Genomic DNA, 24,420 nt, shown 5'->3' with positions numbered 1-24,420 from the left:
TTTCTCTCATTAGGACACTGATCATATTACATTTAAGGCCCATCCTGCTCCAGTATGACCACATCTTAACTAATTACATCTGCGAAAACCATATTTCCCAGTATGATCACATTCTAAGGTTCTGCGAAGGATGTGAATTTGGGAGAGAGGAAGTTGGGGGCACTATTTCAACCCTGTGCACCTAGTATAACAGTATTTTGGTGTCTAAAAGAATCTCAGAGTTGATCAAGTCATACTATTATCTTACCATTGATTCCATCATTCTCTCTTGAATATCTTTCATTAATGAAGTGCTCAGTTACTTGGAAGCCTGTCAGGTCTAATTTTAAAGAGCTACTCTTTAGGAATTAATTCAAATATCCATCAATAGAAGCTTAGTTAAGTAATGTAGGCTACGTTCATATAATGGGATACTATGCAACCATTGAAATTATGAAGATCTATAGTTATTGACATATAAACCTTTCACAATTAATTGTTGAATAAAAGAGGTTATAAAGCAATTTGAAACAAATCAATTTCATTTATTTAGAGATACATGTACAACTGCGTTTTAAAAGATAAAACTTGAAGTCATTTTTGGATGCTGAAATTAGAGGTGATTCTTTTGTTTGCTTTTCAAACATTTCTATAATGCCTGATTTTTATTTCTTTTAAAAATAATGATAAAGTACTTTTTAAAAGATTGCAAAAATATGTTATTCTTTATTTTGATTAGAAATGTTCTTTCCAGTAACTCCAGTCTATGACTTCAGAGTATTGGAAAGTAACATCTTAGTGAGGTTTTAAGAAATCCTCAGTAAGACATTATTTTCAAAAAATAATTCAATTTATACGTTCCAGTGCTGCCCATTTCTACCTTTACTTGTCTACCATAGCAAATACTAGTCTTTAGCCTAGGAATGAAAGGAAATAAATGCGCAAGCTTGTCAAAGGCCATGTTTTGGTTTTTTTTTTTTTTTTTTATAGCACTGGCTTTTATTATTCCTTTTAATTCTTACCAATTTAATAAGTGGTATATAGAATATTTTGTTTGAATTTTTGTTGAGTGACATTAAATATTTTTTCTCATGTTGAATAATCATTTTAAATTCCTTCTGTGAATTACCTACAGTCAATTTTTGCCCTTTTAAAACACTGATTTATACCAACTATTAATGTATTTATAATAACCCTGTCTTTGAGATACAGATATCATTTCATATAGTCTGTCATTTCTTTTTTGTCTTTCTGAGTCTCATCATTTGAGTGTTCATTTTCAGACATGAAATCTTGTAAATATTTTCTTTGGAATTTCTGTTATTCCTGTGTTGCTTAGAAATAACTTTCCTTTTTCCAAAGTTATGGGGAGTATTCTCTTATATTGTCTTCCTGTAAGTGTATTTTTATTTTAAAGGCACAGTGAACGAGGTAAGAAAGTTACAGCAATCTGTGCAAAGCTCCTCAGTCCTGCTAGATTCCTTTTCGTGTCTTCAGAGTCTCTTACTTCATTATATCATAGACACTGAGTGGACAGTTGTCAGCTGAGATTCAAAGACCAGTAAGTCTAAATACTTGCCAATAATAAGAAGCTCACAAAAGACGTTGTGAGATCCTATCTGTAAAATATTTTTAGTCACTTTCACAATTTCCCAGTTGTTCATCCTGTCTAGCATCCACCTTCAATAGATAGAATATTGAGAATATCTTTGATAAGCCATTTCTTTAGGGAGATTGCATTCATTATTATCACAATCTATATGAACCAGTTTCATATGAAAGTGTTTGTATAAAATATTATCACCTGCACTAGACCTAGAGCAAGTGTTATTAGAATTACCATCATGTATAATAACAGATAACATATTCTGAGTGATGGCTATTATCTTTATTATTTCAATTAATGCTTATAGCAGTCTATAAGGAAGGAATTATTCAATTATTACCTCCATTTTCCAAACACAAAAAATCGAGGCATAGACAGTTCAATTTGTCCACAGTTCAATAGTTAGTACATAGCAGAGTCAGAGTCAAATATATATTGCTTAAAGGAGAAAGCAAGTTATACTTATTTTAGATGATATATATGTAAATTATTATAACAAAGTCCAGACTACACTGTCAATAATGGAGAAATGGTGCTTCTATAGCCTTTTATGAACAATGTTGAATGATTAGTGAGTATACAGGGTTCACAGTTCCCTACTGAGAGTCAAATGGTTAGAAGGTTACAGGAAATTATATTCTACAATATAACCTAGGGAAGAAATTAGCATTTCAAAGCTGATGTGTGTCTGAGAGGGAAATCTCTAGAACAGATCTGCTCCATGCTGCACGAGCTGCTGATTGACATTCAGTGAAATAAACAAGCACGGTGGTCCTCAGAACCTTCTCACACATGATCATCTCAGTCAAACCAGCCTCCCCATCCCCTTTCTACAACCTTGCACCTCAATTCTTTCATCTCCCAATCCAAGCTTTCCCATATTCATGAAGACTTAACACACCTACTTTGGATCTCTGTGGACCATTTGTCCACAATCTATTAAGTACTGCTTTTACATTTTTGATTATTTATACATAATATTTGTATAACTCTTATTTTATAAAACACTTACCCATACATCTCCTCATTTACATTCCCCAGGTAATTCTAGCAAAGTACAGATAGAAAAGTGATACTTTCATTTTATAGGTGAGAAATATTACATAAAACGTCTATCAATGTGGAGGCAACACCCTTCTACAGCTTTGCATCCTAATGTAAGAATCTTGTCGGCAATAGTCCAAGACTAGTTCTTTGTGAAATCTCTTTGCATTTGGCCCTGCTGTTCCTAACACATTTTTTCCCAGAGCTTCTAACTCTAAATCCTGATCATTTTCTTAGTAAAAGACAAAGTCTGTTGAAAACACACACATACACACACACACACACACACACACACACATACACACATGAGTCTATTGAAATGTGTGGTTTTACTTATGTGATAATTTAAGCATCTTCAATATGTGACAACTCCAGGAAATATACTTTAGCTCCACCCTTTTAATTTTAGCATAATTTTAGTACTGAGGATAGTACTCAGTAAACAGTGTTCATTACATATATGAGAAGTTGCAAACATATCTTGATCATTAAAGTTAGAATTTTTGCAAGCCAAGGACTCTAAAGCAAAGTTCTCATTTGAATGCAGAGTTCTGGTTATTTTGCTATTTAAAAAAAATGTTAGTACTGTATGGTTTCACCTAATAGAAATTTTATCCAATTAGTTAGGGAAATGACAATGTCAGTGGATCTACATAGAAAATTAGAGAGATATGCTATTTGAGAACATTAGTTCTATGCCTATTTCTAAGGATTAAGATTCACATCTAAGGCACACAAGGTTTTTTAAGGGAAAGCACATCTGCATAAACAGTCTTGTCCTCCTTCAGTGTTCCTTCCTAGAGGTCTAATCAGTTTAACTGGTTTTCCTTTGATGTGATCCTCACTTCTGCTGCTCTCCAACCACATGTTTTGCTTAGTGTCGACCCCCTCTCAAGAAGATGGACCATTTGGCAAGCTTAAAGATTGCTTTGCAGGCAGAGAAATTCAAAAACTCATACAAACTCTTATTTTTTTCCCTGTTGCCTTCTTTAAGAAAAGTTAAATTTCTTTTCTTAATTAGAATAAATCTAGATGTCTGAGTAGAGGATGCCTAATAGTGATTTTAAGAAAAATAAAAAACTGTCAGTTTTTTTTCTTAATATGCAGTTTAGCTTTAGCTTATTCTTATCATAATGGTGACTAAACTTGAAAGACAAAATTTAGTAGGCATGATTAGAAATTTCCCATATACAGCAGTATATACACTGCTGCTATGAATACAATACCTAACATGCATTCTATGCAACCAGGATAAGGCAAATTAGATCACAAATCTGATTCTCTTCAATCTCTGAGAGAGTACAAATGATCATCTTTCTGGAGTGCAGGAGGAAATGAAGACATAAACATGCTTCTAGAAATTTCCTTTTCAGCCCTGAGCAACCTAAAAACAATAAGTTTGGTTAAAATAGAACACCCATGCCTAGGATGGTTTGTCAGCAGTCTTTACAAACTGAATCTTCACAGATATCAGGTTTAGATTTGACTAGAGTACTTTAATGCAGAGCTAGTCTTTTTATGTTTTCTTTCCTTCATTTTTCACCATAAAGATGAATCAATCAATTTTTTTTTTTTTTTTTTAGCTAGAGCTAGAAACATTTACTGTGCTGAGTACATCATCACTCATCACCAGGGTTTTAAAGATTGATATTTAATTCATGGTTAAAATATCTCCAGGGCATTATTCACCCATACAATGTGAGAAATTTCAGTATGATATGATGTTGAAGAACACAGTAAGGTTTTACAGGCCAAATTTCTATAGCTTTATCTTCCTACATACATCTATACTCATATCTATATTTATACCTGCACTTATCATGAAATAAAGTCAAGTAACAATAAATCATGTGGTAATAGAATACTTTATGAATGTGACAGTGAATTATAGCACATATAATCTGCACAGGTAGATATATATTTCCCTAGCAGTTATGCCATTTATTTCAAAGAACTTCAAATTTCACTTTAAGAAACTACATATTGAGGAGATTGGTTCAAGATGGCGGATAGGAGGATGTGCACTCACTCCCTCTTGCAAGAGCACCAGAATCACAACTAAATGCAGAACAATCATCTACAGGAAGACACTAGAACTCACCAAAAAAGATACCCTATATCCAAAGACAAAGGAGAAGCCACAATGAGATGGTAAGAGGGGCGCCATCACAATAAAATCAAAATCCATAACCTCTGGGTTGGTGACTCACAAACTGGAGAACACTTAGACACAGAAGTCCACCCACTGGAGAGAAGGTCCTGAGTCCCACGTCAGACTTCCCAACTTGGGGGTCCAGCAGTGGGAGGAGGAATTCCTAGAGAATCAGACTTTGAAGGCTAGTGAGATTTGACTGCAGGAATTTGACAGGACTGGGGGAAAGAGAGACTCTAGCAGTGTGTGCATCGGGATCCAGGGGAAGGAGCAGTGACCCCATAGGACACTGAACCAGACCCACTTGCTAGTGTTGGAGGGTCTCCTGCAGAGGCAGGATTGGCTGTGGCTCACTGTGAGGACTAGGACACTGGCAGCAGAAGTTCTGGGAAGTACTCCTTGGTGTGAGCCCTCCCAGAGTCCGACATTAACCCCACCAAAGAGCAGGGTAGGCTCCAGTGTTGGGTTCCTCAGGCCAAACAACCAACAGCGAGGGTACCCAGCCCCACACATCAGCAGACAGGTGGATTAAAGTTTTACTGAGCTCTGCCCACCAGAGCAACACCCAGCTCTACACATCACCAGTTCCTCCCATCAGGAAACTTCCACAAGCCTCTTAGATAGCCTCATTCACCAGAGGGCTGACAGCAGAAGCACGAAGAATTACAATCCTGCAACCTGTGGAACAAAAACCACATTCACAGAAAGACAGACAAGATGAAAAGGCAGAGGGCTATGTACCAGATGACAGAACAAGATAAAATGCCAGAAAAACAACTAAATGAAGTAGAAATAGGCAAACCTACAGAAAAAGAATTCAGAATACTGATAGTGAAGATGATCCAGGACCTTGGAAAAACAATGGAGGCAAATATTGAGAAAATGCAAGAAATGTTTAACAAAGACCTAGAAAAATGAAAGAACAAACACCTTGAAAAAATTAAACAACAAACAGAGATGAACAAAACAATAACTGAAATGAAAAATTGACTAGAAGGAATTAAGAACAGAATAACTGAGGCAGAAAAATGGATAAGTTACCTGGAAGACAGAATGGTGGAATTCACAGCTGCAGAACAGAATAAAGAAAAAAAGAATGAAAAGAAATGAAGACAGCCTAACAGACCTCTGGGACAACATTAAACACAACAACATTCACATTATAGGGGTCCCAGAAGGAGAAGCGAAAGAGAAAGGACCCGAGAAAATATTTGAAGAGATTATAGTTGAAAACGTCCCTAATATGGGAAAGGAAATAGCCACCCAAGTCCAGGAAACGCAGAGAGTCCCATACAGGATAAACCCAAGGAGAAACATGCCGAGACACATAGTAATCAAATAGGCAAAAATTAAAGACAAAGAAAAATTATTGAAAGCAGCAAGGGAAAAATGACAAATAACATACAAGGGAACTCCCATAAGGTGAACAGCTGATTTCTCAGCAGAAACTCTATAAACCAGAAGGGAGTGGTATGATATATTTAAAGTGATGGAAGGGAGAAAACTACAACCAAGATTGCACTACCCAGCAAGGATCTCATTCAGAATCAACTGAGAATTCAAAAGCTTTACAGATAAGCAAAAGCTAAAAGAATTCAGCACCACCAATTCAGCTTTAAAACAAATGCTAAAGGAACTTCTCTAAGTGGGAAACACAAGAGAAGAAAAGGACCTACAAAAACAAACTCATAACAATTAAGAAAATGGTAATAGAAACATACATATAGATAATTACCTAAAATGTAAATGGATTACATGCTCCAACCAAATGACAGAGGTTCACTGAATGGATACAAAAATCACTCCCATATATATGGTCTCTACAAGAGACCCACTTCAAACCTAGGGACACATACAATATGAAAGTGAGGGAATGGAAAAAAGATATTCCATGCAAATGGAAATCAAAAGAAAGCTGTAGTAGCAATGTTCATATCAGATAAAATAGACTTTAAAAATAAAGAATGTTACAATAGACAAGGAAGGACACTACATAATGATCAAGGGATCAATCCAAGCAGAAGGTATAACAATTATAAATATATATGCACCCAACATAGGAGCACCTCAATACATAAGGCAACTGCTAACCACCATAAAAGAGGAAATCGAAAGTAACACAATCAGAGTGGGGGAGTTCAACACCTCACTTAATTAAGATGGAAACACAAGATTTAAAGGACACAATAGACCAGATAGATTTAATTGATATTTATAGGACATTCCATTCAAAAACAGCAGATTACACTTTCTTCTCAACTGTGCATGGAACATTCTCTAGAATAGATCACATCTTGGGTCAAAAATCAAGCCTCAGTAAATTTAAGAAAATTGAAATCATATCAAGCAATGCTATGAGATTAGAAATCAGTTACAGGGGAAAAAAAAACACATGGAGGCTAAACAATACTTTACTAAATAACTGAAGAAATAGATCACTGAGGAAATCAAAGAGGAAATGAAAATATACCTAGAGACAACTTACAATGAAAACACAACTATCCAAAACCTATGGGATTTAGAAAAAGCAGTACTAAGAGAGAAGTTTATAGAAATACAAGCCTACCACAAGAAACAAGAAAAATCTCAAATAAACAATCTAACCTTACACCTAAAGGAATTAAGAGAAAGAAGAACAAACAAGACCCAAAGTTAGCAGAAGGAAGGAAATCATAAAGATCAGAGCAGAAACAAATGAACAGAAACAAAGAAAACAAAGGCAAAGACCAATAAAACTAAAAGCTGGTTCTTTGAGAAGATAAACAAAATTGATAAACCATTAGCCAGAATCATCAAGAAAAAGAGGGAGAGGACTCAAATCAATAAACTTAGAAATGAAAAAGGAGAAGTTACAACAGACACCACAGAAATACAAAGCATCCTAAGGGACTAATACAGGCAACTCTATGCCAATAAAATGGACAACCCGTAAGAAATGGACAAATTCTTAGAATGGTATAACCCTCCAACACTGAGCCAGGAAGAAATAGAAAATATGAACAGAGCAATCACAAGTAATGAAATTGAAACTGTGATTAAAAATCTTACAATAAACAAAAGTCCAGGACCAGATGGCTTCACAGGTGAATTCTATCAAACACTGAGAGGAGAGCTAACACCCGTCCATTTCAAACTCTTCCAAAAAATCGCAGAGGAAGGAACACTCCCAAACTCATTCTATGAGGCCACCATCACCCTGATACCAAAACTAGACAAAAGATATGACAAAAAAAGAAAATTACAGACCAATATAACTGATGAATATAGATGCAAAAACCTCAACAAAATACTAGCAAACAGAATTCAACAACATATTAAAAGGATCATACACCAAGATCAAGTGGGATTTACCTCAGGGATGCAAGGATTCTTCAATATACACGAATCAATCAATGTGATACACCATATTAACAAATTGAAGAATAAAAACCATATGATCATCTCAATAGATGCAGAAAAAGCTTTTGACAAAATTCAACACCCATTTATGATACAAACTCTCCAGAAAGTGGGCATAGAGGGAACCTACCTCAATATAATAAAGGCCATATACAACAAACCCACAATAAACATTCTCAGTGGTGAAAAACTGAAAGCATTTCCTATAAGATCAGGAACAAGACAAGGGTGCCCATTTTTGCCGCTATTATTCAACATAGTTTTGGAAGTCCTAGCCATGGCAATCAGAGAAGAAGAAGAAATAAAAGGAATACAAATTGGAAAAGAAGAAGTAAAACTGTCACTGTTTGTGGATGAAACGATACTACACATAGAGAATCCTAAAGGTGCCACCAGAAAACTAGTAGAGCTAATCAATGCATTTGGTAAAGTTGCAGGATACAAAATTAATGCACAGAAATCTCTTGCATTCTTATACACTACTGATGAAAAATCTGAAAGAGAAATTAAGGAAACACTCCCCTTTATCACTGAAACAAAAAGAGTAAAATATCTAGGAATAAACCTACCTAGGGAGACAAAAGACCTCTATGCAGAAAACTATAAGACACTGAGGAAAGAAATTAAAGATGATACCAACAGATGGAGAGATATACCAAGTTCTTGGATTGGAAGAAACAATATTGTGAAAATGACTATACTACCCAAAGCAATCTACAGATTCAGTGCAATCCCTATCAAATTACCAATGGCATTTTTTACAGAACTAGAACAAAAAATCTTAAAATTTGTATGGAGACACAAAAGACCCCAAATAGCCAAAGCAGTCTTGAGGGAAACAAAAGAGCTAGGGGAATCAGACTCTCTGACTTCAGACTATACTACAAAGCTACAGTAATCAAGACAATATGGTACTGGCACAACGACTGAAACATAGATCAATGGAACAAGATAGAGAGCCTAGAGATAAACCCATGCATCTATGGTCAACTAATCTATGACAAAGGAAGCTAGGCTATACAATATAGAAAAGACAGTCTGTTCAATATGTTGTGCTGGGAAAACTGGACAGCTACATGTAAAAGAATGAAATTAGAACACTCCCTAACACTATACACAAAAATAAACTCAAAATGGATTACAGATCTAAATGTAAGACTGGACACTATAAAACTCTTAGAAGAAAACATAGGAAGCACACTCTTTGACATAAATCACAGCAAGATTTTTGTTATTTTCTTTTTTCTTTCTTTTTTTTCTTTTGCAGTATGTGGGGCTCTCAGTGCTGTGGCCTTTCCATTGTGGAGCACAGGCTCCAGAAATGCAGGCTCAGCAGCCATGGCTCATGGGCACAGCACGGCATGTGGGATCCTCCTGGACCAGGGCATGAACCCGTGTCCCCTGCATCAGCAGGCGGATTCTCAACCACTGCACCACCAGGGAAGCCCGGCGAGATCTTTTTTGATCCACCTCTTAGAGTAATGGAAATAAAAACGAAAATAAACAAATGGAACCTAATGAAACTTCAAAGCTTTTGCACAGCAAAGGAAACCATAAACAAGGCGAAAAGACAAGTTGCAGAATGGGAGAAAATATTTGCAAATCAATCAGCAAACAAAGGATTAATCTCCAAAATATATAAACAGCTCATGCAGCTCAATATTTAAAAAAAAAACAAACAATCCAATCCAAAAATGGGCAGAAGGCCTAAATAGACATTTCTCCAACAAAGACATACATATGGCCAAGAGGCACATGAAAAGCTGCTCTACATCACTAATTATTAGAGAAATGCAAATCAAAACTACAATGAGGTATCACCCCCCATCAGTTAGAATGGGCATCATCAGAAAATCTACAAACAAAAAAATGCTGGAGAGAGTGTGGAGAAAAGGGAACCCTCTTGCACTGTTGGTGGGAATGTAAATTGATACAACCACTATGGAGAACAGTATGGAGGTTCCTTAAAAAACTAAAAATAGAATTACCATATGACCCAGCAATCTGACTACTTGGCATATACCCAGAGAAAACCATAATTCAAAAAGAGACATGCACCCCAGTGTTCAATGCAGCACTATTTACAATAGCCAGGTCATGGAAACAACCTAAATGCCCATCGACAGATGAATGGATAAAGAAGATGTGGTACATATATACAATGGAATATTACTCAGCCATAGAAAGGAATGAAATTGGGTCATTTGTAGAGATGTGTATGGATCTAGAGACTGTCATATAGAGTGAAGTAAGTCAGAAAGAAAAAAACAAATATCGTATATTAACACATATATGTGGAACCTAGAAAAATAGTACAGATGAACCGGTTTGCAGGGCAGAAATAGAGACACAGATGTAGAGAATAAACATAACACCAAGGTGGGAAGGTGGCAGGGGTGGTGGTGGTGGTGTGGTGAACTGGGAAATTGGGATTGACATATATACCCTAATATGTAAAAAATGGATAACTAATAAGAAACTGCTGTATAAAATAAATAAAATTCAAAAATTAAAAAAAAAAAGGAAACTATGTATTAACCTCTTTGAGACTCCTTTCCGTTTTTCTGTTGCAATTTTCTGTGTTTGAACATTGGCTTTCAGCAAAAAGACTGTGTCTTCAATGTCCATTTCTTGGTACTTGCTACTGGCCTGAGGGCATTTGTCAAGGTGATTCTGAAAAGGGTCATTACCCTTCTCTGGGATCATCAGTTTTTCCAGGTGAATTTTGTATTTTTTGCTTTCCTTTCAGAGTACAAATCTTTTCATCAGTTTTCAGTAATTTTTTCAATGAAATTTATGGGTTGAATAAAATGAGCTCACCCAGTGGGTGCTATACAAGTATCTTCCTGTGAATTCTCATGGCCAATTATTTTCAATGTATCGGTAGATCATAAATCTCAAAAGCCGTAAAAATATTCTTTCTCAAGGTATGTTCTAGTCTGTAAATTCCTAGGTGTATGGCCTTTGCCTCAAATTCCAAAAGTTCTTTTTTTCTTCCTTCTTTTTTTTTTTTTCATCATAAATGATTTCTTAGTGTCTGAGAATTGTGTTACTGAGGGACAGTAACAAATCTTGAAATTTTCAATGTTTCCACAAAACATAAACATTGAGGGGAGTGAGCTTCATGCAAGCTTTGTTTTCTAAGTATCTTTAGGCCTCCTGACTGACAAGATTTCAGTTACAGGAAAGGGAGAAATAATTCATACAGTAAAAAAAAAAAAAAAAAATGGAAGGAAGGAAAAAAATATTTCATCCTCCCTTCAATGTTATACAAATTAAGGCTTATCAACAACAGTTACTATATTCCTTTATTTTAAGAAATATATGTTTTTCAATTTAAAATTTTCTGAAATAAGAATACATCTTAAATCCATGTGCAGTTTCAATGTAGTGGTGTTTCATTTTTTTTCTGAAAGGTTTATGGAAAGGAGAGTATCTCAATGTATCTAATGTCTTAATATAGAGGAAACCATGTATTCAAGTTCTACTTTTTCCCTAGACCTGACCACCAACTGGAATATTAACACATGTCTTGTGAGTCTGGAAAGCCAAGTTCAATGTTTATAACAGTACATGACATTGAACTAGGAATCGTATAATGTAGGAAGGAAACATTTAACAAGGTAGTAAATGTGATAAACTTCACCCTGGGAGCTAATGGTAGGGGAATGTTTCTCTGGTTGGAACAAACACCAAAAGAAGTATGACTCTGCTAAGGAAACTTCTCGTGAGAAGGAGGGTCAATATAAAATATTTTATTCTTAAAAATTCTTTGTTTCTTTGTCTCAGGGTTATAATTGACAGAGGTAGTTCAAATTTTACTCCCAGTTGATGTTGTTTATTTCACAATGTAATTGAAGTCAGATCACTAAAGTAACACACAATATGTTGAACAAGTATAGGATGGAACAGCCCAAAAGAATGTTCCAACAATGAACCAAATAAGCCTCTCGGGTTGGTGAGTGCTGGTCGGCACCGATCGTCTGTGCAGGAATCTCCCCGCTTTGCCCTCCACACCCGTTGCTCTGCACTACTCCGCGGTCCCGAAACTCCCCCCTCTGCTCTGAGGCTCTTTTAAGACTGAAGTACATGTCTCAAAATTCCAAGTGTCTGAGATAATGTTCAATAGCAATAATAAAGAAATCACAATTGGATGAGTAAATATACTTGGTGGAACAGAAGTTAAGGATCCATTGAAATGTGTAGACAAGAGAATATGATCAAAGGTTTTGCGTATTAAGTTACTTTATTAACTGTTTCAAAAGACACACTTCACAGTACAATAAAACTTTAAAAGCCATTTTGAGGGGAAATTTTCAGTCTCAGGGTGAGTTGCAGGCATGAAATAATCCAAAGGCAGCAATTATTCCTCTATCCTTATTTACTTAATTTCTACTTAACTAGTTATAGTGTGATAATTAATTTCCAGTTTTCTGATGAGGATTATTTAAGGATTTGCTTTTTTAACCATCATTTACAAATAAATAAATCTGATCGTTAGTGTAAGATATCATTCTAAAACTTAGCAACAGTGGAGTACATTTATGATCATTTTTAATATGCAACATTAAAAATAATTTTCTTCCAAAAAAAGGTATAGAAAATATTATGAGAAGAACTACAATCCTGCAGCCTATGGAACAAAAACCACATTCACAGAAAGATAGACAAGATGAAAAGGCAGAGGGCTATGTACCAGATGAAGGAACAAGATAAAACACCAGAAAAATAACTAAATGAAGTGGAGACAGGAAACCTTCCAGAAAAATAATTCAGAATAATGATACTGAAAATGATCCAGGACCTTGGAAAAACAATGGAGGCAAATATCGAGAAAATGTAAGAAATATTTAACAAAGACCTAGAAGAATTAAAGAACAAACAAACACAGATGAACAATGCAATAGCTAAAATGAAAACAACACTAGAAGGAATCAATAGCAGAATAACTGAGGCAGAAGAACAGATAAGTGACCTTGAAGACAGAATGGTGGAATTCACTGCTGGAGAACAGAATAAAGAAAAAAGAATGAAAAGAAATGAAGACAGACTAAGAGACCTCTGGGACAACATTAAATGCAACAACATTTGCATTGTAGGGGTCCCATAAGGAGAAGAGAGAGTGAATGGACACGAGAAAATATTTGAAGAGATTATAGTCAAAAACTTCCCTAACATGGGAAAGGAAATGGCCACCCAAATCCAGGAAGCACAGTGAGTCTCATACAGAATAAACCCAAGGAGAAACATGCCAAATACATAGTAATCAAATTGGCAAAAATTAAAGACAAAGAAAAAATTATTGTAAGCAGCAAGGGAAAAACAACAAATAACATATAAGGTAACTCCCATAAGGTGAACAGCTGATTTCTCAGCAGAAGCTCTACAGGCCAGAAGGGAGTAGCATGATATACTTAAAGTGATGAAAGGGAAAACCTCCAACCAAATTACTCTACCCGGCAAGGATCTCATTCAGATTCGATGGAGAAATCAAAAGCTTTACAGACAAGCAAAAGCTAAGAGAATTCAGCACCACCAAACCAGCTCTACAACAAATGCCAAAGGAACTTCTCTAAGTGGGAAACACAAGAGAAGAAAAGGACCTACAAAAACAAACCCAAAACAATTAAGAAAATCGTCATAGGAACATACATATCGATAATTACCTTAAACATGAATGGATTAAATGCTTCAACCCAAAGACACAGACTTGCTGAATGGATACAAAAGCAAGACCCATATATACTCTGTCTACAAGATACCCACTTCAGACCAAGGGACACATACAGACTGAAATGGAGGGGATAGAATAAGATATTCCATGCAAATGTAAACCAAAAGAAAGGTGGAATAGCAATACTCATATCAGATAAAATAGACTTTAAAATAAAGACTATTACAAGATACAAGGAAGGACACTACATAATGATCAAGGGATCAATCCAAGAAGATAAAACAATTATAAATATATATACACCCAACATAGGATCACCTCAATACATAAGGTAACTGCTAACAGCTTTAAAGAGGATATTGACAGTAAAACACAAATAGTGGGGGACTTCAACACCTCACTTACACCAATGGACAGATCATCAAAAACAAAAATAAATAAGGAAACAGAAGCTTTAAATGACACAATATACCAGGTAGATTTAATTCATAATTATAGGACATTCCATCCAAAGACAGCAGATTACACTTTCATCTCAAGTGCACATGGAACATTCTCCAGAATAGATCACATCTTGGGTCACAAATCAAGTATCTGTAAATTTAAGAAAATTGAAATCATATAATGCATCTTCCCTGACCACAACACTATGAGATTAGAAATAAATTACAGGGGAAAAACACGTAAAAAACACAAACATGGAAGCTAAACAATACTTTACTAAATAACCAAGAGATCACTGAAGAAATCAAAGAGGAAATCAAAAAATACCTAGAGACAAATGACAATGAAAACACGACAATGCAAAACCTATGGGATGCAGCAAAAGCAGTTCTAAGAGGGAAGTTTACAGCTATACAAGCCTACCTCAAGAAACAAGAAAAATCCCAAATAAATAATCTAAACTTATACCTAAAGGAACTAGAGAAAGAAGAACAAACAAAATGCAAAGTTAGCAGAAGGAAAGAAATCATAAAGATCAGAGCAGAAATAAATGAAATAGAAACAAAGAAAACAGTAGCAAAGATCAATAAAACTAAAAGCTGGTTCTTTGAGAAGATAAACAAAATTGATAAACCATTAGCCAGACTCATCAAGAAAAAGAGGGAGAGGACTCAAATCAATAAAATTAGAAATGAAAAAGGAGAAGTTACAACAGACACTGCAGAAATACAAAGCATCCTAAGAGACTACCAAAAGCAACTCTATGCCAAAAAAATGGACAACTTGTAAGAAATGGACAAATTCTTAGAAAGGTATAACCTTCCATGACTGAGCCAGGAAGAAATAGAATATATGAACAGAGCAATCACAAGTAATGAAACTGAAACTGTGATTAAAAATCTTCTAATAAGCAAAACTCCAGGACTGAATGGCTTTACAGGTGAATTCTATCAAACATTGAGAGAGAGATGACACCCATCCTTCTCAAACTCTTCTAAAAGTTTACAGAGGAAGGAACACTCCCAAACTCATTCTATGAGGTCACCATCACCCTGATACCAAAACAAGAAAAAGATACGACAAAAAAAGAAAATTACATACCAATATCACCGATGAATATAGATACAAAAGTCCTCAACAAAATACTAGCAAACATAATCCAACAACACATTAAAAGGATCATACACCATGATCAAGTGGGATTTACCTCAGGGATTCAAGGATTCTTCAATATACATGAATCAATCAATATGATACACCATATTAAAAAATTGAAGAATAAAAACCATGTGATCATCTCAATAGATGCAGAAAAAGCTTTTGACAAAATTCAACACCCATTTATGATAAAAACTCTCCAGAAAGTGGGCATAGAGGGAACCTACCTCAATATAATAAAGGCCATATATGACAAACCCACAAAAAAACATCATTCTCAGTGGTGAAAACCTGAAAGCATTTCCTCTAAGATTAGGAACAAGAAAGGATGTCCACTCTCACTGTTATTATTCATCATAGTTATGGAAGTCCTAGCCAAAGCAATCAGAGAAGAAAAAGAAATAAAAGGAATATAAATTGTAAAAGAAGAAGTAAAACTGTCATGGTTTGTAGATGACATGATATTCTACATAGAGAATACTAAAGATGCCACCAGAAAACCACTAGAGTTAATTAATACATTTGGTAAAGTTGCAGGATACAAAATTAATGCACAGAAATCTCTTATACACTAATGATTAAAATCTGAAAGAGAAATTAAGGAAACACTCCCATTTACCATTGCAACAAAAAGAATAAAATACCTAGGAATAAACCTACCTAGGGAGACAAAAGACCTGTATGCAGAAAACTATAAGACACTGAGGAAAGAAATTAAAGATGATACCAACAGATGGAGAGATATACCAAGTTCTTGGATTGGAAGAAACAATATTGTGAAAATGACTCTACTACCCAAAGCAATCTACAGATTCAATGCAATCCCTACCAAATTACCAATGGCATTTTTTACAGAACTAGAACAAAAAATCTTAAAATTTGTATGGAGACACAAAAGACCCCAAATAGCCAAAGCAGTCTTGAGGGAAAAAAGCAGAGCTGGAGGAATCAGACTCCCTGACTTCAGACTATACTACAAAGCTACAGTAATCAAGACAATATGGTACTTGCACAACAACTGAAACATAGATCAATGGAACAAGATAGAGAGCCCAGAGATAAACCCACACACCTATGGTCAACTAATCTATGATAAAGGAGACAAGAATATACACTGTAGAAAAGACAGTCTCTTCAATAAGTGGTGTAGGGAAAACTGGACAGCTATATGTAAAAGAATGAAATTAGAACACTCCCTAACACTATACACAAAAATAAACTCAAAATGGATTAGAGATCTAAATGTAAGACCAGACACTCTAAAACTCTTAGAGAAAACATAGGAAGAACACTCTCTGACATAAATCACGGCAAGATCCTTTTTGATCCACCTCCTAGAGTAATGGAAATGAAAACGAAAATAAACAAATGGGATCTAATGATACTTCAAAGCTTTTGCTCAGCAAAAGAAACCATAAACAAGACGTAAGGACAACCCTCAGAATGGGAGAAAATATTTACAAATGAATCAACGGACAAAGGATTAATCTCCAAAATATATAAACAACCCATGCAGCTCAATATTAAAAAAACAAACAACCCAATCCAGAAATGAGCAGAAGACCTAAATAGACATTTCTCCAAAGAAGACATACAGCTGGCCAAGAGGAACATGAAAAGCTGCTCAACATCACTAATTATTAGAGAAATGCAAATCAAAACTACAATGAGGTATCATCTCACACCAGTTAGAATGGGCTTCATCAGAAAATCTACAAACAACAAATACTGGAGAGGGTGTGGAGAAAAGGGAACCCTCGTGCACTGTTTGTGGGAATGTAAACTGATACAACCACTATGGAGAACAGTATGGAGGTTCCTTAAAAAACTAAAAATAGAATTACCATATGATCCAGCAATCCCACTACTGGGCATATACCCAGAGAAAACCACAATTCAAAAAGACACATGAACCCCAATGTTCACTGCAGCACTATTTACAATAGCCAGGTCATGGAAACAACCTAAATGCCCATCAACAGACGAATGGATAAAGAAGATGTGGTACATATATACAATGGAATATTACTCAGACATAAAAAGGAATGATATTGAGTCATTTGTTGAGACGTGGATGGAGTTAGAGACTGTCATACAGAGTGAAGTAGGTCAGAAAGAGAAAAACAAATATTGTATATTAATGCATATATAGGGATCCTAGAAAATTGTACAGATGAACCGGTTTGCAGAGCAGAAATTGAGACACAGATGTAGAGAACAAACGTATGGACACCAAGGGGGGAAAGTGGCAGGGGGCGGTGGTGGTGGTGTGATGATTTGGGAGTTTGGTATTGACAGGTATACACTGATGTTTATAAAATGGATAACTAATAAGAACCTGCTTTATAAAAAAAAAATTTAAAAAAACAAACAAAAAAAGAAAATATTATGAAGGGTTGTAGACTTGCCGTTTAAAAGCAAGAAAGTAAAACACTACAAGGTTATAGCTGCTTCTTTATCCATTTAAGTTTTTGATTGTTTTGCATTTTCTTTTGGTAATGGGTTGGGGGGGTGGTATTCAGGTTGTAGTTTAACCCCCTGGATTCGGAGTGTGAGTATTTGAACCACTTTACCAGTCTTGTATCTTTTTCATTGTTGAGTACAAGAACAAGTTGCTAGTTCTCTCTAGACTTCAAGTGGGTGACTCATGATAATAATACTTATAAAAGGAAAGGAAAGAAGAAAGAGAAACAAGCAAGAAAGCTAGCACAGCTCTCACATCTGGCCCTATGGAGCTATTCTGTTCTGTTTGGCTGCCAATTGAGAATCAATCTGGCATCCCACTGGCTAAATTATGAACTGCCAGAGGCAGGGCTGCTCTGCTGACTGTGCACACAACTGGTGAACAGGCCTTCTTGAAGCAAAAGTAAGGTAGAAGGATTCTGGATCAACTGAAGAGGGCGTTACTCATGTCCACCCATATCATCCCAAGTCTGTATGTAAATTGTCACTTCATATATTATATACAATGACATTAGCCACACAAAATAAAGAATAAAAAAAAATTTTTTTCCACTGTGAGGTGCATATACATCTGCTGTCTTAGTTCACATTCTAGAATGTTATTGTGGGTTAAACATATGGTAACTCCTAAATGTGAAATAAATGAATGTATGAAGAGGAAATAGAGGACCAGTTTCTCCAACATTGCAAATGTGGGTAAAAGCACAGGGACCTCTTCCCTCAAAACAACTTTATTTTTAAAAAACTCATTTAAAAAAAAATCTAAGAGGGCTTTCCTGGTGGCGCAGTGGTTGAGAGTCCACCTGCCGATGCAGGGGACGCAGGTTCGTTCCCCAGTCCGGGAATATCTCACATGCCGCGAAGCGGCTGGGCCCATGAGCCCTGGCCGCTGAGCCTGCGCATCCGGAGCCTGTGCTCCGCAACGGGAGAGGCCACAACAGTGAGAGACCCATGTACCGCAAAAAAAAAAAAAAAATCTAAGAAATAAAGTCCTTGACTTTTCAAATTTATCATGGACTCAGTGGCAGCTGCGAATATGAATTACACTGATTACGCTTGTATTGTGGTTGATCTTCTACAACTCTTGGACTTATAAAACTAGGCTGGACTAATATTTGTGTGTCTTGAAGAATTCTGACTCTTGCCATGCAGCTCCCAAACAAAACAAAACTATTACTGAGTCCCTGCTCTGAGCAAGCATTATTCCAAGCTCTAAGAAGTGAATCAGTTACAGAGTACCATTTCTGTAAAACTTACATTTAAGTAGAAGAACATTGAAAATAAACAAAATAATTCCTCTATAGTGTTAGAAAGTACTAAGTATTAGGAGATAGTGTTAGAAAGTACTAAGTATTAGGAGAAAAAGAAAACAGGAATAAGAGATTTCAAATAAGAAGTCTGGACTAGATATATCAGACTTTAGCCTTGAAACTGGGTAATATCACCAAGATGGGGTAGAAGCCATAGAAAGCAGACACAAAAGAGGTTTGAAGAATAAGATCTGGAGCTTAAAAAATATAAGATGTAAGAGAGATGAGGAGGTTCCAGCAAAAGAGATGGAGAAAGAGTAAAATCAGATGGAAACAGGAGAGTATGATGTCCTGGAAGTCAGTGGTAAAAGTATTTATAGGTGGAAGTGGTGATTATCTGTGTCAAAAGCCATGGAGGGGTCAAATACGTGAGTACAGAGGTCAAAAAGAGAAGAACATGTTGCAGTCATATTTAATACTGCTTTGGTCACTCTGTGAGCTCAGGGAAAAAGATGAAAATATAAAAAAGAATGTGAAGCAATGGCAAATTTTTGCTGGATTTTGCACAAGAATGCACATTCTTATGGCAAACTGTCTTGCATTTCTGTCCACATGTAGGCTGGCTTATCTTGTCTCTTGCCTCTCCCTGAATCATTTGCTTCTAGAATAACTTCTTTTAAGCACTGTACCCTGATACTTCCCTTCTACCTACTTGCTTAATTGTCTCTCTTGCTGGCCAGGCAATAAGGCCATTAAGAACAGGACAATGTGACATTCATGTTTGTTTACCCCAAACCTATCATAATGTCTTGAACAAAATAAAGCTTTATGGTATTTATTATTGAAAAAGGGAAGGAAAGGAGAAAGATGGTGGTGGGGAGGAGTGAAATGAGAGAGAGACAGAGAGAGCACGGGAATAGAGGAAGGGGCAGAGGGAAGAACAAAAAATAGGTTTGTCCACTAAAATTGGCATTAAGCCAGTTTACACAGCATTGAGACATCTGCAGAATTCTTCAGAGAAACAAGGAATGATACTGAGAACAACACACATACTGAAAAACTGTCCTCATTTCCAGCAAATAACCATTTGTTATCTACTTTATGAGTACCTGTGTTAACACTACAATTAGTCAAGGGTCAGTCCATGGAATCCTTTCAAAGTCCCTTTAGCACTTAGGAAAGGAGTGTTAAATCTCAAATATGTAAGTTTACTTGGCAAAAATGTTTTGACTTTACCTTAAACATTTTTATTATTTTTATTCTCAAAACAAAATTCAAGGTCTTCTCCTGAGAAGAATTATGAAGCTGGTGGGTTTAATTAAGTTAAATAAGGATTAGAAAAGTTATTGACAATGCTCAAAAAGGAATAAAAACAAAATTCCCTCGAATAGATCTGACAAATAAATTTTCTGAAAGGAATTAATAAATAATTCTTATTTCCTCTGTATCTCATCTCCCTCAATCTACTCTCCATTTTCCTATCAAATATCTGAAGGAAGAATTTCTCTATAAAAGCCAATAAACCACCTTCCCATTTTTTTTTCTTGTAGAAATTTAATAAGTATCTACTCTCCTAGCCAAGGTGAGGTACTATAATAATTATTCTAATCTTACGACATCTGGAAATGTTCCCTTCAAAGCATTTATAATATCATTCATGGGATTTCTACCTAAAATGAATTTACGTGCAGTTTCCCAAGCTATGGGTATGATTGTCTAGAGAAATGGGAATAAAATACAAATAAGACTCATAACTTTTTTATACCATCTCAGTGCTCAGTTAGCAAACATCTATTGAGCATATACTTAGTTTAACCCTGTATGCTTAGCCTTTTTCTATGCAAAGGGAATAAAAAGTAGTCCAAACTTTGTGCAAGATACTATGGGTATAAATATTAATATACGGTTTATAAATTATCATTGTCAGTTTCATAATTAACATCATCATCACAATGTCATATTTATTGATCACTTACTTTGTGTTAGGCAGCACATTATGTACATTAATTCGTTTTAACCTTTACTACATCCTCAATTTATAAAATGAGTAAACTGATGCTTTGGGAGTTGGAAAGTCATGTAACGTGTAGTAGTGGAGCTGAAATTCAAATCCAGACAGTGAAACAGAGCCAGCATTCTTATTCACAATTCAACATTGCTTTCCAAGGTAAAAGCTTGTGTTTTGAAGTCATACAGACCTAGTTTTAAATCCTGCCTCTATCATTTATTAATTGTTGAACCCTGGACAGAAAAGACTGTAGACTCTAATCCTAAATTGTTTTGTTTGTAAAATGAGAATTTAAAAAAATCAACCTTTTGGGTTTGTGTTGAGGCATATGCAAAAATTGATTAGGAAAGAGCATCCCATAATGTCTGACACATAGGGGTTTTCAGTAAATTTTAACTATTGTCATCATCATTACTGACAGTCTGAAATCTCCTGATTGTCAAAGTGAGCTTTGTAAATGATTTCTGCTTTTTTAAAAAACATGAGTCAGTCATTCCATAATTTCAGGACTGAATTTGAAGTCATCAGATTTAATTCTCATATGCCCCGGCAATCCATTTTCATCTACTTATTCAAAACCTGGCATGTAATGTATTTATTTCATGAAGCCCTTCCTTCAGCATTAAAGTGACTAATTCCAACTACTTTCCATTTAAACTGGTTGACACATTGATTTATAATTGTTCCTGTGCAATTCCTCTGTCTAAAATTGTCTTCAACAAATAACAAGTCTCCCTTAGAAAAATCACATCTGGATTTTCTTAAATTGGCAAAGAGGGAGGACTCCCCAGATGAACAGGGGCTATATTATATTATATATGCATTGGAATAGAAATTGTAGGAGAAAAGAACATGAAAATAACATACAGTTTATTCTCAAAAGGGCTTACAACCTTAAATAAGGAACTAAATAAGTAAAATCAGTATTATATTGAAAGGTAGTCACAGGAGATCCGAAAAGGGAAAACTTTTTGTCATCAAGATGAGCCACTCTGCAGCAGAAAGTACCTGGATTTTAAAGTCTTGTGGGTTTGTAGTCACTCTGACATAGATATTATTAATGATACGATATGATCTAGGGCAAGTCATTTAATCTCTCTGAACCTATAACTTTGAAGGCCCCAAGTGAAAAAAGTGAAACTTCCCTCTAAGATTTATGCATTGATAAAATAAGATCAAATGAGAAGTTGAATTGGAAAACATTTTGCCCACGTGGCACACCTAGCAGTACTCAAACTGTCTCAGTGTCTTCCTTTCTCCTCCCTCAAAGCAACAAAACCAAACAAAACAGAACACCCAAAGTTGTCCAATAACTACTTAAATGGGCAGATTATTGGACTTACTAAGAACTTATTCCTCTGGATGTTCTAAACTGTCTTTCAGACTTAAAAGGAACATGTAGATATTATTTAACTGAACTACAATTTGCTATCTTACCCTTAACATTTTTTGAAGCTCTTTGAAAAATGCAGCCATGTGAAAAAGTCATTTATATCTTCTGCAAAATCTCTGTTGAAGATATTTTCTATTATGTTCCTCAAAGTGCCTTAAATTAATGCCCATCTAAATTTTTTTTTATAGTAAGTGATTTTATTATCTACCAAGAATAAATAAATAAGTAAATAAATGATAGACAAATACATTGTGGAATGAAAAAATAACTTGAAACTTTGCTTTCGTTTCTTTTAAGTTTATCATTATATTATATTTTATTTTTTTAACATCTTTATTGGAATATAACTGCTTCACAATGGTGTGTTAGTTTCTGCTGTATAACAAAGTGAATTAGCTATACATATACATATATCCCCATTTCTCCTCCCTCTTGTATCTCCCTTTCACCCTCCCTATCCCACCCCTCTAGGTGGTCACAAAGCACAGAGCTGATCTCCCTGTGCTATGTGGCTGCTTCCCACTAGCTATTTTACATTTGATAGTATATATATGTTCATGCCACTCTCTCACTTCACCCCAGCTTACACTTCCCCCTCCCTGTGTCCTTAAGTCCATTCTCTATGTCTGCATCTTTATTCCTGGCCTGCCCCTATGTTCTTCAGAACCATTTTTGTTTTTGTTTTTAGATTCCATATATATGTGTTAGCATACGGTATTTGTTTTTCTCTTTCTGACTTACTTCACTCTGTATGACAGACTGTAGATCTGTCCACCTCACTACAAACAACTTATTTTCATTTCTTTTTATGGTTAATATTCCATCATATATATGTGCCACATCTTCTTTATCCATTCATCTGTTGATGGACACTTAGGTTGCTTCCATGTCCTGGCTATTGTAAATAGAGCTGCAATGAACATTGTGGTACATGACTCTTTGAATTATGGTTTTCTCAAGGTATATGCCCAGTAGTTGCCCATCTAAAATTAATGCCCATTTATAAATGGTTCATAGAATTCTATGCTAAGAAAGTGTCTACTCTGAAGAACTGAAATACTTCTCTTTATCTGACAGGTGAAGAAATGATTGAAATGGTAATGGTGCCACAACGGGTCCCTTACAAAGCTGGCCCTCCAAAAACAATCTTAATGATAGCTCTTGATATGGAAAATGTTTGCTTTACCAACATCTTGCAAAGACTGAAAAACACATCTTTATAAATCTTGATCAACATATTGATCTATAACAAATAACTGAGGTAAAACAGTGTGCTTTCCAGGCAAATACAACTTTAAGACAGTTCTTGCCTGACTCCCACCTTCCAATCATTTGTTCCACAACTGAGGAAGTTCTAGAGTCACAAATGGATGTAAACCACCAGTTTCTATGTTTTCCTCCTCTATTAGGAAGTTTACAAGGATTCTTTTTCATCTCTAGAAAAGATTTTTTTTCCCCTGATTTAAGTCAGAATCAAAATGCACAAGATCCCATGAATCTCTGAGCTCCCTTTCTCAAAGCAACAATCAAGTTAGTCTTTGATGGGAAAGTCTCAGAAAGCTGTTTTCTTTCTTTTCCTTCTTTCTGTCCCAGTGTAGAATATTAAGCTTTTCAGGTATCACTCCCATAAATAAAAGGAAGTGTAATTTAATGCTCAACTTAAGTAACCAACTTGTTCAGCTTCTTATTATAATTACTCATTTATTTTTAAGTCTCCTAGGCTAAATAAATGAGTCCTTATGATAAGCCACCTCAAGTCTTTTTTTTTTTGTCAAATGGAATTAAATTTAAAAATATAGGGCTTCCCTGGTGGTGCAGTGGTTGAGAGTCCGCCTGCCGATGCAGGGGAC

This window comes from Neophocaena asiaeorientalis, unplaced genomic scaffold (genome assembly GCF_003031525.2).
Source record: "Neophocaena asiaeorientalis asiaeorientalis breed wild unplaced genomic scaffold, Neophocaena_asiaeorientalis_V1.1 scaffold152, whole genome shotgun sequence".
NCBI lineage: Eukaryota > Metazoa > Chordata > Mammalia > Artiodactyla > Phocoenidae > Neophocaena > Neophocaena asiaeorientalis.
The sequence above is the reverse complement of the archived record's forward strand: the minus strand, read 5'-3'. Positions refer to the sequence as shown.